Source organism: Martes martes, assembly GCF_963455335.1.
Source record: "Martes martes genome assembly, chromosome: 5".
NCBI classification, from domain to species: Eukaryota; Metazoa; Chordata; class Mammalia; order Carnivora; family Mustelidae; genus Martes; species Martes martes.
This window is the reverse complement of record NC_137892.1, coordinates 153,761,136-153,775,330: the sequence shown is the minus strand read 5'-3', so window position 1 is coordinate 153,775,330 and position 14,195 is coordinate 153,761,136.

Genomic DNA, 14,195 nt, shown 5'->3' with positions numbered 1-14,195 from the left:
CCGCTCGGCAGGGAGTCAATCTACTTGTCTCCTTCTCCCTGTGCCCCTCCCCCTGCTCACTCGCTCGCTCGCTCGCTCGCTCGCTCTCAAATAAATAAATAGTCAGTTTAAAAAAACTAAAAGACAAAACTCACTAAACAGTTGTTATGTTGGCAGTATGGAGGTATAAAAAATTAAAGAAAGTTCTCTTTTGGTACATCAGTCCACTAATTTCTATCTTAAGCTCATATATATATATATATCACATATATATATATCACATATATATATATATCACATATATATATATATATATCACATATATATATATATATGATCAAGATAGCAACCCCCGCCCAAGAAATATATATATATATATTTTCTTTTTTTTTCTGGGCCGGGGTTGCTATCTTGATCATTCCCATCAGAATACAAGCATGATGTTGGAGCTCATTCCATCTAAAAAACCTTGTCTGGACCTTATTTCTTACCTCCCTGTCACTCCATTTCCCAACTTCATTTGGCAGAAAAATGTTGAGAGCAGTCCAAATGTACACCGTCTCCGATTTCTCTCTTCAATTCCGTCTTAAATCAACCCCAATCAGCTTTTACTTCTCAGAAACCTTTCTTGCAGAGGTCTCTCCAGGGGCTTCCAAATTCCTAAATCCACTGGGCCGCTGTCCTTCCTCATCCTACTCGGCCAACCCATAGCATTTGACACATTAGCCAACCCACCTTGTCACACACCTCCAGAACTGCCTTCTCGTTTCCACTCCAAATACTGCCCTTTTCTAAACTCCCTACTCCCACCCCCGCAATTACAGGACCTTAGCGTTCAGTCCCACCTCCTAATTTCTATCCATGTCCCCTCGCTTGGTGATTTCATCTAGTCTCAGTGCTTTAAATGACATTGAACTAGTGTCCCATGACTCCTGTACAAATTACCACAAACTTGGCGATTTTAAACTACAGACATTCTTGTTTCTCTGTTCCGGGCGCTAGAAGTCTAAAATCCAGTGGAAGTGGAGGTAGCAGTCCTCCCAGGGGAATATTTTTAGGTCATGATGGGGAAGAAACAAAATCCCCTTTTCAGGGCAACTGTAAACCCTGATTTTGAGGTTCAAGAGCAAAGCGAAATTGGGCTCCTAGGCCTCCTCTTGCTTCTGCAGGGGCAGGAGGACCCAGTGTGAGCGGTGCAGGTCAGGAGGGGCTTTATCTTCTGGGAAAGACTCCAGCTCCAGCATCCTCTTCCCTGAGCCTCCCGCCAGTTAGTATGGTCATTACGAGTCCTGTTTGAAACCGTTTGCTTTGTGTTAATTGTTTTGAGTCTCACAACATCTTTACCTTGCAGTTGGTAACATGGAGGGTTCCAGTTGAAAAATCTGAACTTCAGAGAGGTTAAGGCCTACCCAGGGCAATAATAGCTGGTGGGGTAGGGTCTCAGGCTCCAACACAAGCCTACTGATCTTCCTTCTGTTATAATACTTCTTTATTTTACCTTGAACCTGAACACCTTGTGTATTGCTTCTGAGTTTGAACTGAGTTTATAATAAATGTTTGCAAAAGGCCATGGGTGGGAAGATTTTGTTCTTCTTTCTTTACCCCCCCTCAATATTTAGAGTTGGCAAGTCATTTTTAACACATTTTATCCTTTCTCAGTAGAAGCCTCTTTATTTCTGCTTAAACCAAGTAGGGAGTTCAAGTGGGTCTGCAATGAACACGTCGTAAACAATCGGTTGTAAAATGAAGATGTATTGAGTTGAGAACAGTGTGGGGCTGATCAGACTGTATTTTATAAGTTGTGTAAAAATTCCAGCATGGATAATAGAAATGATTTATAATTTCTTAGGTATGGGGAGAGAATAAGTCATTGAAGCAGGTTATTTACTTGGATTTTCAAAAGGGTAATATTTCATGCCCTTGAGGTCACAGGAACTAGAGACTTACTAAATTTTCTAGTGGTTAAGAGCACAGACTTGGGAGTAAGACGGAACTGAACTCGCAGCTCATCTACACTATGAGCAAACGATGACCTCTGATACTCAATCCTCAGCTCCTCCATTTGTAAAAATGGGGTAATACCAGGGCTCATCTTACAGGACTGTGAGTATTTAAAGTGATTGTTTTGGTGTAATGAAATAGTATTAGGGCCACGAACCTGGAATGTTGGATTTTGTCCTGCTTGGGATCTCCTCTTGCCCACATGTTCCCAAAAGGGAACGTTCCTTGGCCAGAAGCAATGGTGTGTGGAATACTACGTGATGTAAAAAGCCTCTAGAAGCTGATGATGGTGCCATGGCGTAGGAGGTAAGAAAGGCAAATCCAAATGGTTTGCCTCTCCATGGCCTAAACACCTCTATCTGTTTGACCTGCCATGAGGACTTGGCCCTCTGAGGTGTGGTGTCTTATCACATGGCTGAAAAATCACATGGTTATCACATGGCTGAAAAATCAGGAAATTGGAGTCAGGGTAGCCATGTTGGCCTCTGAGAAGAAACTCATTATTGTCAGAGTCATGCAAAGTCCACTATGCACTGTAGCCGCTTTGATCGTGAGCAGGAACAGTCTCCCAAGCAGGGGTCAGGAGAATGGGAAAAGGAGAGCAAGGGGCACTGTACCCATCACAAAGGACATGTCTAGTGTCCTTATTTCTCATACTCTTAAGGTCACTTATATTCCCCAAATTGGAGATGAATGAAGAATATTTTCTACATCAGTGCTGGTATGAACAATTTCCCCTGAGCCTCTGTGCTGGTGCAACTGGCTCCGTACTTCACTGGCCTAGTGACCAGTCTGGTCTCCAGATCTGTAGGGCACTCTGGCCACTTTTCCTGGGCACTGCAGTGCAATCCCTTTTGAAATAGCGCTGCTTTTTCTGACTTGATCTGCCTATTGATCCCAACACACTCCAGCTTCTTAGCTATAGATCATGGCAATGCTAATGAATCTATGAAATTTTTCTTGTCTACCTTTATTGCCCGAGGACGAGAGTCAAATCTGTCATCAGAATGGATCCGATGGGTAATCAAAGTAGACAGTTCATTCATGCACTTTCACTTAGTGCATATTTAAAGAACACTTCGGAAGGCATTTGGGGTTTACAGCAGTGAATGCAGTCAGCCATAATCTAGTAGGGAATAAAATGTCAAGTGATTAAAAGGGTTATGAATGTTGTAAAGGGGAAGTATTGGGCACTCTTTCAGAGACAGAAGCATTTGACAGCTGGTGCTCACTCATTTACTCATTTTTTTTGCATTTGTGAAAACGTACTCATTGAACACCTACGAACGTGCCAGGTCCTGATTTGGCTACTAGCATGTAACAACGAACAAGACAAAATCTCTACCCTGTGGGATTTATTTTAAAACAAGAAAGACAATCACATTTCAAGGCGTGGATAAGTCCCATGAGGAAAGCCAGGTAAGGAGCAGGAGGTGATGGAAAAGAGTATGTGGCCTTCTGATGAGCTTCTACGATGAGGTGACAATTGATTGAGCCTGTTACAACAGGGTGGGAGGGAGCCCTGTGACTCTCTGGGGGGAAGCATTCCAGACAGAGGGACCAAGAAGGACAAAATCCTGAGTCAGGGTGTGATGAGCATGTCCGAAGACCTGCGAGGGCACAGCAAGGAATCAGGTGCAGAGGGAAGAGAGCAGGCAAAGTGCACAATTGGAGGCATAGCCTGGGACCGGATCGTGGAGGGCCTTCTGAGTCATGAAATGGACTTTGATGGGATTCCAGCGAGTTGCTGGCTTTTTTTTTTTTTTTTAATTTTTTATTTATTTTCAGCGTAACAGTATTCATTGTTTTTTCACCACACCCAGTGCTCCATGCAATCTGTGCCCTCCCTAATACCCACCACCTGGTTCCCCCACCCTCCCACCCCGCCCCTTCAAAACCCTCAGGTTGTTTTTCAGAGTCCATAGTCTCTCATGGTTCACCTCCCCTTCCAATTTCCCTCAACTCCCTTCTCCTCTCCATCTACCCTTGTCCTCTATATTATTTGTTATGCTCCACCAATAAGTGAAACCATATGATACTTGACTTTCTCTGTTTGACTTATTTCACTCAGCATAATCTCTTCCAGTCCTGTCCATGTTGCTACAAAAGTTGGGTATTCGTCCTTTCTGATGGAGGCATAATACTCCATAGTGTATATGGACAACATCTTCCTTATCCATTCATCCGTTGAAGGGCATCTTGGTTCTTTCCACAGTTTGGTGACCGTGGCCATTGCTGCTATAAACATTGGGGTACAGATGGCCCTTCTTTTCACTACATCTGTATCTTTGGGGTAAATACCCAGCAGTGCAATTGCAGGGTCATAGGGAAGATCTATTTTTAATTTCCTGAGGAATCTCCACACTGTTCTCCAAAGTGGCTGCACCAGTTTGCATTCCCACCAACAGTGTAAGAGGGTTCCCCTTTCTCCACATCCTCTCCAACACACGTTGTTTCCTGTCTTGCTAATTTTGGCCATTCTAACTGGTGTAAGGTGGTATCTCAATGTGGTTTTGATTTGAATCTCCCTGATGGCTAGTGATGATGAACATTTTTTCATGTGTCTGGTAGCCATTTGTATGTCTTCCTTGGAGAAGTGTCTGTTCATATCTTCTGCCCATTTTTTAATATGATTATCTGTTTTGTGTGTGTTGAGTTTGAGGAGTTCTTTATAGATCCTGGATATCAACCTTTTATCTGTACTGTCATTTGCAAATATCTTCTCCCATTCCGTGGGTTGCCTCTTTGTTTTGATGACTGTTTCTTTTGCTGTGCAGAAGCTTTTTATCTTGATGAAGTCCCAGAAGTTCATCTTTGCCTTTGTTTCCTTCGCCTTTGGAGACATATCTTGAAAGAAGTTGCTGTGGCTGATATCAAAGAGGTTACTCCCTATGTTCTCCTCGAGGATTCTGATGGATTCCTGTCTCACGTTGAGGTCTTTTATCCATTTCGAGTTTATCTTTGTGTACGGTGTAAGAGAATGGTCAAGTTTCATTCTTCTACATATAGCTGTCCAGTTTTCCCAGCACCATTTATTGAAGAGACTGTCTTTTTTCCACTGGATATTTTTTCCTGTTTTGTCAAAGATTATTTGACCATAGAGTTGAGGGTCCATATCTGGGCTCTCTACTCTGTTCCACTGGTCCATGTGTCTGTTTTTATGCCAGTACCATGCTGTCTTGGTGATCACAGCTTTGTAGTAAAGCTTGAAATCAGGTAACGTGATGCCACCAGTTTTATTTTTGTTTTTCAACATTTCCTTAGCAATTCGGGGTCTCTTCTGATTCCATACAAATTTTAGTATTATTTGCTCCAGCTCTTTGAAAAATACTGGTGGAATTTTGATCGGAATGGCATTAAAAGTATAGATTGCTCTGGGCAGTATAGACATTTTAACGATGTTTATTCTTCCCATCCAAGAGCATGGAATGGTCTTCCATCTTTTTGTGTCTTCTTCAATTTCTTTTAGGAGTGTTCTGTAGTTCCTCGAGTACAGATCTTTAACCTCTTTGGTTAGGTTTATTCCGAGGTATCTTATGGTTTTTGGTGCTATAGTAAATGGAATCGATTCTCTAATTTGCCTTTCTGTATTTTCATTGTTAGTGTATAAGAAAGCCACTGATTTCTGGACATTGACTTTGTATCCTGCTACATTACTGAATTGCTGTATGAGTTCTAGTAGTTTGGAGGTGGAGTCTTTCGGGTTTTCCATATAAAGAATCATGTCATCTGCGAAGAGAGAGAGTTTGACTTCTTCCTTGCCAATTTGGATACCTTTTATTTCTCTTTGTTGTCTGATTGCTGTTGCTAGGACTTCTAATACTATGTTGAACAAGAGTGGTGAGAGTGGGCATCCTTGTCGTGTTCCTGATCTCAATGGGAAGGCTGCAAGCTTTTTCCCATTGAGGATGATATTTGCTGTGGGTTTTTCATAGATAGATTTGATGAAGTTCAGGAATGTTCCCTCTATCCCTATACTTTGAAGCGTTTTAATCAGGAACGGATGCTGGATTTTGTCAAAAGCTTTTTCTGCATCAATGGAGAGGATCATGTGGTTCTTCTCTCTTCTCTTATTGATTTGTTCTATCACATTGATTGATTTGCGAATGTTGAACCATCCTTGTAACCCAGGGATGAATCCTACCTGGTCATGGTGGATAATCTTTTTAATGTGCTGTTGGATCCTGTTTGCTAGGATCTTGTTGAGAATCTTAGCATCCATATTCATCAGTGATATCGGTCTGAAATTCTCCTTTTTGGTAGGGTCTTTGCCTGGTTTGGGGATCAGGGTAATGCTGGCTTCATAAAAAGAGTCTGGAAGTTTTCCTTCTGCTTCAATTTTTTGAAACAGCTTCAGGAGAATAGGTATTATTTCTTCTTTGAAAGTTTGATAGAATTCCCCAGGGAATCCGTCAGGTCCTGGGCTCTTGTTTTTTGGGAGGTTTTTGATCACTGCTTCAATCTCGTTACTAGATATCGGTCTATTCAGGTTGTCAATTTCTTCCTGGTTCAATTTTGGGAGTTTATAGTTTTCCAGGAATGCATCCATTTCATCTAGGTTGCTTAGCTTATTGGCATATAACTGTTGATAATAGCTTCTGATGATTGTTTCTACTTCCTTGGTGTTAGTTGTGATCTCTCCCTTTTCATTCTTAATTTTATTAATTTGGGCTTTCTCTCTTTTCTTTTGGATTAGTGTGGCCAATGGTTTATCGATCTTATTGATTCTTTCAAAAAACCAGCTTCTAGTTTCGTTGATACGTTCTACTGTATCTCTGGTTTCTACCTCGTTGATCTCTGCTCTAATCTTGATTATTTCCCTTCTTACGTGTGGAGTTGGTTTGATTTGTTGTTGATTCTCCAGTTCTTTAAGGTGTAGAAACAGCTGGTGTATTCTGGATTTTTCAATTTTTTTGAGGGAGGCTTGGATGGCTATGAATTTCCCCCTTAGGACCACCTTTGCTGTATCCCATAGGTTTTGGAGTGAAGTGTCTTCGTTCTCATTGGTTTCCATAAATTGTTTAAGTTCTTCTTTGATCTCCTGGTTGATCCAAGCATTCTTAAGCAAGGTGGTCTTTAGCTTCCAGGTATTTGAGTTCCTTCTGAACTTTTCCTTGTGATTGAGCTCCAGTTTCAAAGCATTGTGATCTGAGAATATGCAGGGAATAATCTCAGTCTTTTGGTATCGGTTGAGCCCTGATTTGTGACCCAGTATGTGGTCTATTCTGGAGAAGGTTCCATGTGCACTTGAGAAGAATGAGTATTCTGTTGTTTTAGGGTGGAATGTTCTGTATATATCTATGAGGTCCATCTGGTCCAATGTATCATTCAATGCTCTTATTTCTTTATTGATTTTCTGCTTCGATGATCTGTCTATTTCTGAGAGAGGCGTGTTAAGATCTCCTACTATTAATGTATTCATATCAATATGACTCTTTATCTTGATTAATAGTTTTCTTATGTAATTGGCTGCTCCCATATTGGGGGCATAGATATTTACAATTGTTAGATCATCTTGGTGGATAGTCCCTTTAAGAATGATGTAGTGTCCTTCTTTATCCCTGACTACCGTCTTTAGTTTAAAATCTAATTTATCTGATATGAGAATCGCTACCCCGGCCTTCTTTTGAGGCCCATTGGCGTGAAAGATGCTTCTCCATCCCTTCACTTTCAGTCTGGGTGTATCTTTAGGTTCAAAATGGGTCTCTTGTAGACAACATATGGATGGGTCCTGTCGTTTTATCCAATCTGCAACCCTGTGTCGTTTTATGGGTGCATTTAGGCCATTCACATTGAGAGTGATTATTGAGAGATACGTTTTTATTGACATTGTGTTATCTTTGAAGTCTTTCTTTCTGTCGATTGTCTCTATATTTCTGTTCAATGCTATTCTTAGGATTTTTCCTCTTTTATAGAACCCCCCTTAATATTTCCTGCAGTGTCGGCTTGGTGGTTGCATAGTCTTTCAAGCCTTGCCGGTCTTGGAAACTCTTTATCTCTCCATCCATTTTGAATGTCAGTCTTGCTGGATAAAGTATTCTTGGCTGCATGTTCTTCTCATTTAGTGCCCTGAATATATCTTGCCAGCCCTTTCTGGCTTGCCAGGTCTCTGTGGACAGGTCTGACGTTATTCTGATGGGCTTTCCTCTGTATGTAAGGAGCTTCTTTGTCCTAGCGGCTTTCAAGAGATTGTATCTACAATTATGATTCCTCAATTTTACTATGAGGTGCCTGGATGTTTTTTTTGAATTTATAATCTTGGGGGGGGACCTTTCTACTTCTAGTACATGAACACTTGTTCCATTCGCAAGATTGGGAAAATTTTCATGAAAAACTTGTTCCACTATATCTTCTAGACTTCTTTCTTTCTCCTCCCCTTCAGGGATTCCAATAATTCTGACGTTGGAACGTTTCATGGCATCATTTATTTCCCTGATTCTGTTTTCGTGGCTTCTAAGCTGTTTGTTCCAGGCTTCCTCCTGATCCTTTCTCTCTATTTGTTTGTCCTCCAGATCACTAATTCTATCTTCTGTCTCAGTTACCCTAGCTTTTAGAGAATTTAGATTAGATTGGAACTCATTGAGAGCGTTGTGAACCTCATCCCTGGTGGCCTTCAGCTCTGCCCTAACATTATGAACCTCCTCTCTGGTCGCTTTCAATTCTGCCCTAATCAATTCTGTTTGGTCATCCATGGCTTTCTCCAACCTAGCTATTGCCTGGATAATTGTTAGCCTGAATTCTCTTTCTGACATATTGTCTATGTTGATAGCCGTTAGCTCTGTTGCAGAAGGCCCATCCTCTGTATTTTTCTTCTGTTGGGGATTCCTCCTCCTAGTCATTTTGGTGAGAGATGACTGGACAGATGTAGCTGGATGTATTGACCGTGGTGCAGTCAAGGTGCACCCTGGAACGCTTCTGAGCACTCAGGATTCCCCACCCAAATGAGAGAAAAAAGAAAAGAAAAAGAAAAAAAGAGGGAGAGAGAGAGACAGGAAAAAAAGGGAAGATAAAAGTGAAGGTTCAGCCCAAATGGGCCCCAGGGTAGGGTTTATGACGTATACAAACAAAAACAGACAAACTAAAAGACTGATAAAAGTATATGACGAGAGAAAATATATATATATATAAGCAAAAAAAAGGAGGAGCCTCGTCAAGAAGAACCCCAAGTATAAGATTTATATACTATCCAGACAAACATAAATACACAGAGACACTGGCAGAAGAAAAAGATGGGAGCATGGTTATAGATTCTCGGTGTGGGCGAGGAAGGTTATTTTGATTCTTCCTGGATGTATCTTGATATCTTTGTTAAAGGACTCAACTTTCCTAAGAAAAAGGGGGATTAAAAATTGGTTCACCTATAGGGGTAGCATTGCTTGGAGAAAGGGGATTACCTTGAAGTTTAACTCTATATGAATATTAGAAAATAAAAATAAAAAAGGAATAAACTGGACTAAACTAAATTAAAAATTTTTTTAAAAATTAAGAAAATAGAAAAGCAAAAGAAAAACACATGTGTATGTATCAAAAAATTCAGGTTAGAAGTTTATCATGGAATTTGATGTACTGGACATCTCACTGTGATGGTAAATAGGTTAAAAAATTATCTATATAAAAAAAGAAAAAAAATGAACCAGAATAGTGGGAAAGAATTAAAAATAAAAGTTGTATCTATGAAGTAGTGGTGGTTGTTCTCTTGTAGTCTTTTTTTTTTTTTTCCTGATTTGTTTTCTGGGGGAGGGGGCTGCCACGTGGGTTTTCAGTCAATGATGTTCCCTGAGTTAAGTCCTCCCGACCCCCTCAAGGGGGTGGGCTCTGAGAAAAACGTTTTTTTTCAGGTTTTTGTTCTCTGGAGGTTTTTATGTTTGTTCACTTCTTTTCTCTCGCCTTGACAGCTTTTGATGGTTTTTGGAGGTTTAGAGGAAAGAAAACTGCACCCCAACCTCCCTCTCAGAGAGAAGCCTCAGTCTGCTCCCCTGCAGGTGCTGCAGCCGCTGGGCCGCTGGCAGAGCAGGTTCTGAGTCACGGTCCCTGGGGACGCAGGATCTCCTGCTTGTACGCAAAACCAAGGCAGCTGTGGCTGTCTGGGCAGCTCCAGAGCGCCAGAGAGGTTCCAAGCAGCGATCGCACACTGAGATTTTCCCGCTGGCTGGGGCTGAGAGCTCAGGGCTTGCGCGCACCTCTCCCAGGGGATGGTTTGGGGCGCGGCGCCTCCAGCTCTATCGGCTCTATCGCCGCGTGGGTCTATCGCCGCGTGGGTCCCAGAACACCAGGCTGGGCGTTCGTGCACCTCTCTCAGGGGAGGTTGAGGCACGCGCGCATCTCCAGTAAGGTGCGCGTTCTGCCGTCTGGTGTGGCTCCCAGTCCCTCACGGGAGCCGGACTCCACCCGTTCTGGGGCGCACTGGCGGCTCCGGGACAAAGACCAGGTTTCTCCGCCGCACTCTCCGGCTCAGCGCCAGGGGAGGCTGCCCTGGGTCTGGGGACTTAAGCCCCTATCCCTATCCGCCCCGGTTCCCACAATTTCCCCGCTCGAGTCTTTGCTCTTTTGAGTGCTTTCAACAAGACTCCAAGTTAATGCTGGTCCCCAGATGCCGGGCACTCTCGTATCGGGGTATTATTTTCCAGTCGGTCGCCTCTGGTGGCTCCCTCCCCCTTTTGTTTATCTTCCGATATCAGTCCGACGTTCCCACTCCACTTTACCTGCCCACTGGCGTCTTCTGGCCCCCGTAGAGATCCAGACGTGTATAATTCTGATCTCAGGCTGATTTCATGGGTGATCGGAGTTCTTTGGTAGGTAATCAGCTCACTTTAGGGTGCAGGTTGAAAAGGCGCCTCCTCCTACTTCCCCGCCATCTTGTCTCCCTCGAGTTGCTGGCTTTTAACTGGGGAGTAACATGAGCCGATGTATGTTTTCAAAGGACCATCGTGGCTACCTTGTGGAGAATGGATTATATTCTTGAACTAATCTATGGCTGTTGGCTTGAAGAATCTATATGGATTTTATTTACAGACTTGCAAATATTAATTATTATCTATGAACCACAGAACAGGCTTAGTTCCACTTTTCTCTTAACCAGAAATTTTCTAGACTGCTATGCCACGATGAGGGCAGATTTATTGGCATGAGATAAGTAAACCATGACAGTTCCATTAGGAAAACCGGATAGTATCTTTTTAATGGCTTTCTAAACATAAAAGGACAAAATGACTTTACCCCCTTTTATAATATCTCATACTCTGTTCAGCTCCCATCCGTGAATACTTTACTGATTCTCTTGATTATGAAGCGATCATAAGCAAGTCAAGTTCAGTCCTCATTATTTGTGTAGCTATATTCCACCCAGGAGTGGGCCCAGGGAAGAGGAAGACTTCTGCTCTCTCTTCGCAAATAGTATAGTCTCCAGTTCAACATAAAAAGTGGCTGGGAATAGGGTTGAGAGTCTTGAGTGGGTCTTGGCCTTGAGCTAGGTCAAATATTATCAAAGGGTAAGAGCAGTTGTTGAATAAGCAAGTACTTTGTCAAAGCAAAAGTGGTTTATGAAAAGTAGCTCTGTTTTTTTAAAAGGGCTGCCAAATGACATTTTGGGCTGAAGCTGTTACTGCTCTTTTAAACGAGTGGCTGAAGGCAGAGTCTTACTGCCCTCAGCAGAGTGGCGGTTTAACATAATCACAAGCAGCAAAACCATGAACGACTAAGACCTATGATTCTTTCTTAAATTTTCTTATTTGAGAGAGAGAGAGAGAGAGAGCGCACAGGGGGGAGGGGCAGAGGGAGAGAGAGAGTGTTAAGCAGACTCCACCGAGCACGGAGCCAGATACAGAACTTGATCTCATGACCCTGAGATCACGATCTAAGCTGAAATCAAGAATCGGACACTTAACTGACTGCGCCACCCAGACACCCCAAGACTGATGATTCTATCATTAGTGTTGTTGATTTAGCATCTCCCTTGGTTAGATTTTCTTTGGGTTTAGTTTATCTTGGAGGCAAAGCTAAGTTTTATTGAAGGCTTTCAAGTATGGGCTTGATTCCATCTTCGTAGTGTTCTTAAAGAGGCAATGGTAAACATGGAAAGGATGATTGGGTTGATGACCTCTAAGTTCTATTTCAACCCCGAGATTCAATGATTATAGGATAGATTCTGAACTTGAAGACCAAAGGATTTGAACTCTGCTTTCTATAATTTTATTTCCTGTGATTCAAAATTGATTGGTAGAACATCTTCAAAGTTTCTACGTGAGTTTGACAAAGGCAATTTTCCTTCTGAGAAAAGAAAGTTCCAGCCTTTGTATGTCCAATTAAATCCCTTTTAAAATGATAGAATAATATGTGTATAAAAAATTGCAAGACAGGGGCGCCTGGTTGGCTCAGTGGGTTAAAGCCTCTGCCTTTGGCTCGGGTCGTGATCCCAGCGTCCTGGGACCGAGCCCTGCATCGGGCTCTCTGCTCAGCGGGGAGCCTGTTTACCCCTCTCTCTCTGCCTGCCTCTCTACCTACTTGTGATCTCTGTCTGTCAAATAAATAAACAAAATCTTAAAAAAAAAATTGCAAGACAGCAGCTGTCCAAAGGAACTGCAGTGACAGAAGTGTTGGGTATCTGCTGTCACATTCAGTTCCCACTGGACATGTGAGAATACCGAGCCTTTGAAATGAGGCTTGTGCAAATGAGGAACCGAATTTTAATTTTTACCTAATTTAATTAATTTCAGTTTAAATTTACATAGTTACGTGCGGCTGGAGGCCAATCTCTTGGACAGCATAGCTCCAAGACAACCTGAAGAATTGTTCAGCACTAAATAACACAGAAGGATTGAAGATTCAAACATTTCTATTTTACCCAGAGTCAAATAAGCATGGTTATTTACCCACATTTTATCTCTATTCCCCATATCCTGGTTTATTTTATTTTATATTTTATTTTTGTTAAAGATTTTTATTTATTTATTTGACAGAGAGAAAGAGAGAGAGAAAGCAGGCAGAATGGCAGGGAGAGGGAGAGGGAGAAGCAGACTCCCTGCTGAGCAAAGAACCCAATGTGGGGTTTGATCCCAGGACCCTGGGATCATGACCTGAGCCAAAGGCAGACACTTAACTGTCTGAGCCACCCAGGCACTCCCCTCATATCCTAGTTTGTATGTATGCAATTACACGTACAATGTCTCTCTGCGTCTCTCTTTCTCTCCTGTGTATGTATGTATGTTTTATGTATGTATCTATCATCTACCTACTATCATCATCATCATCATCCATCCTCTACATGTTTTCCATAGCACATTTTGAGGGACGGGAGAACAGAAAGAATATGATGAAAGTTCTTTGCGTTCATTCCAAAGATAAAATTGTCATTTTTTTTTTTCAAGAAAGGAAAAAAATTGGGCAAAACTAACTTCTTCAATTTTTGACATGTCATTAGGGCAAATTAGCTTCAATGGTGCCTGGGAATTTTTTCAGAAGATTAAAATCATATTCCCTAGAAGTAATTCAAGATTTCAAAGATCTTTGCTAACACTTGTGCTCTGCAATATATAGACAGAGTTAAGGGGGAAATTGTGTCTGGAGCAATGGAGTTCTGGGCTCACTTTTCATACCTCTGATGCTTTTTTTTTGGTAATGACTTTGAAGAATGAGGGCTTTTAAAGACGGTGTAGTAGGAAAGGATTGATGGTGGGAGTGGAGTTTGATAAGAGCTTGTCAGAGACCGTGGCTAACTTAGTGGGCATAGAGGAGAAATAAATGATTCGAAATCTCAGTAAAAGATTAATTTCTTCCTTTATGTCCCCAAACATGCCCTTATGTAAGGAATATTCATCTCAAACCAAAACCATTGCATTTCTATGATTTCCTTCCTCTAGCTGCTTCTCCTCACTGGCCGATAGAGCTCTTATACTCTATATATAGAGTATGGCTCTCGTTGCTGACAACATCAAGACACATTCCATAAATATCTGCTTCTCACAGTTTTCACTGAAGTATACCTAAGGGCAAGACGTGAACTTGAACCCTGAGAAATCAGGGGCATGAGTTGATGCCCACCTCAGCAGCTGAGATACTCTTTGGAAGTTTTGTGATTAATCTTAAAAATTCATGTGTGACTGTCACATCCAAATCGTTCTATACTTCTCTGATTATAAAAATGATATTTTAAAATACTCTCAGGAAAAAAGACATGGACACAAGTGTTTCCTGTCTGAAGCCCTGTTTAACTGGGTGGC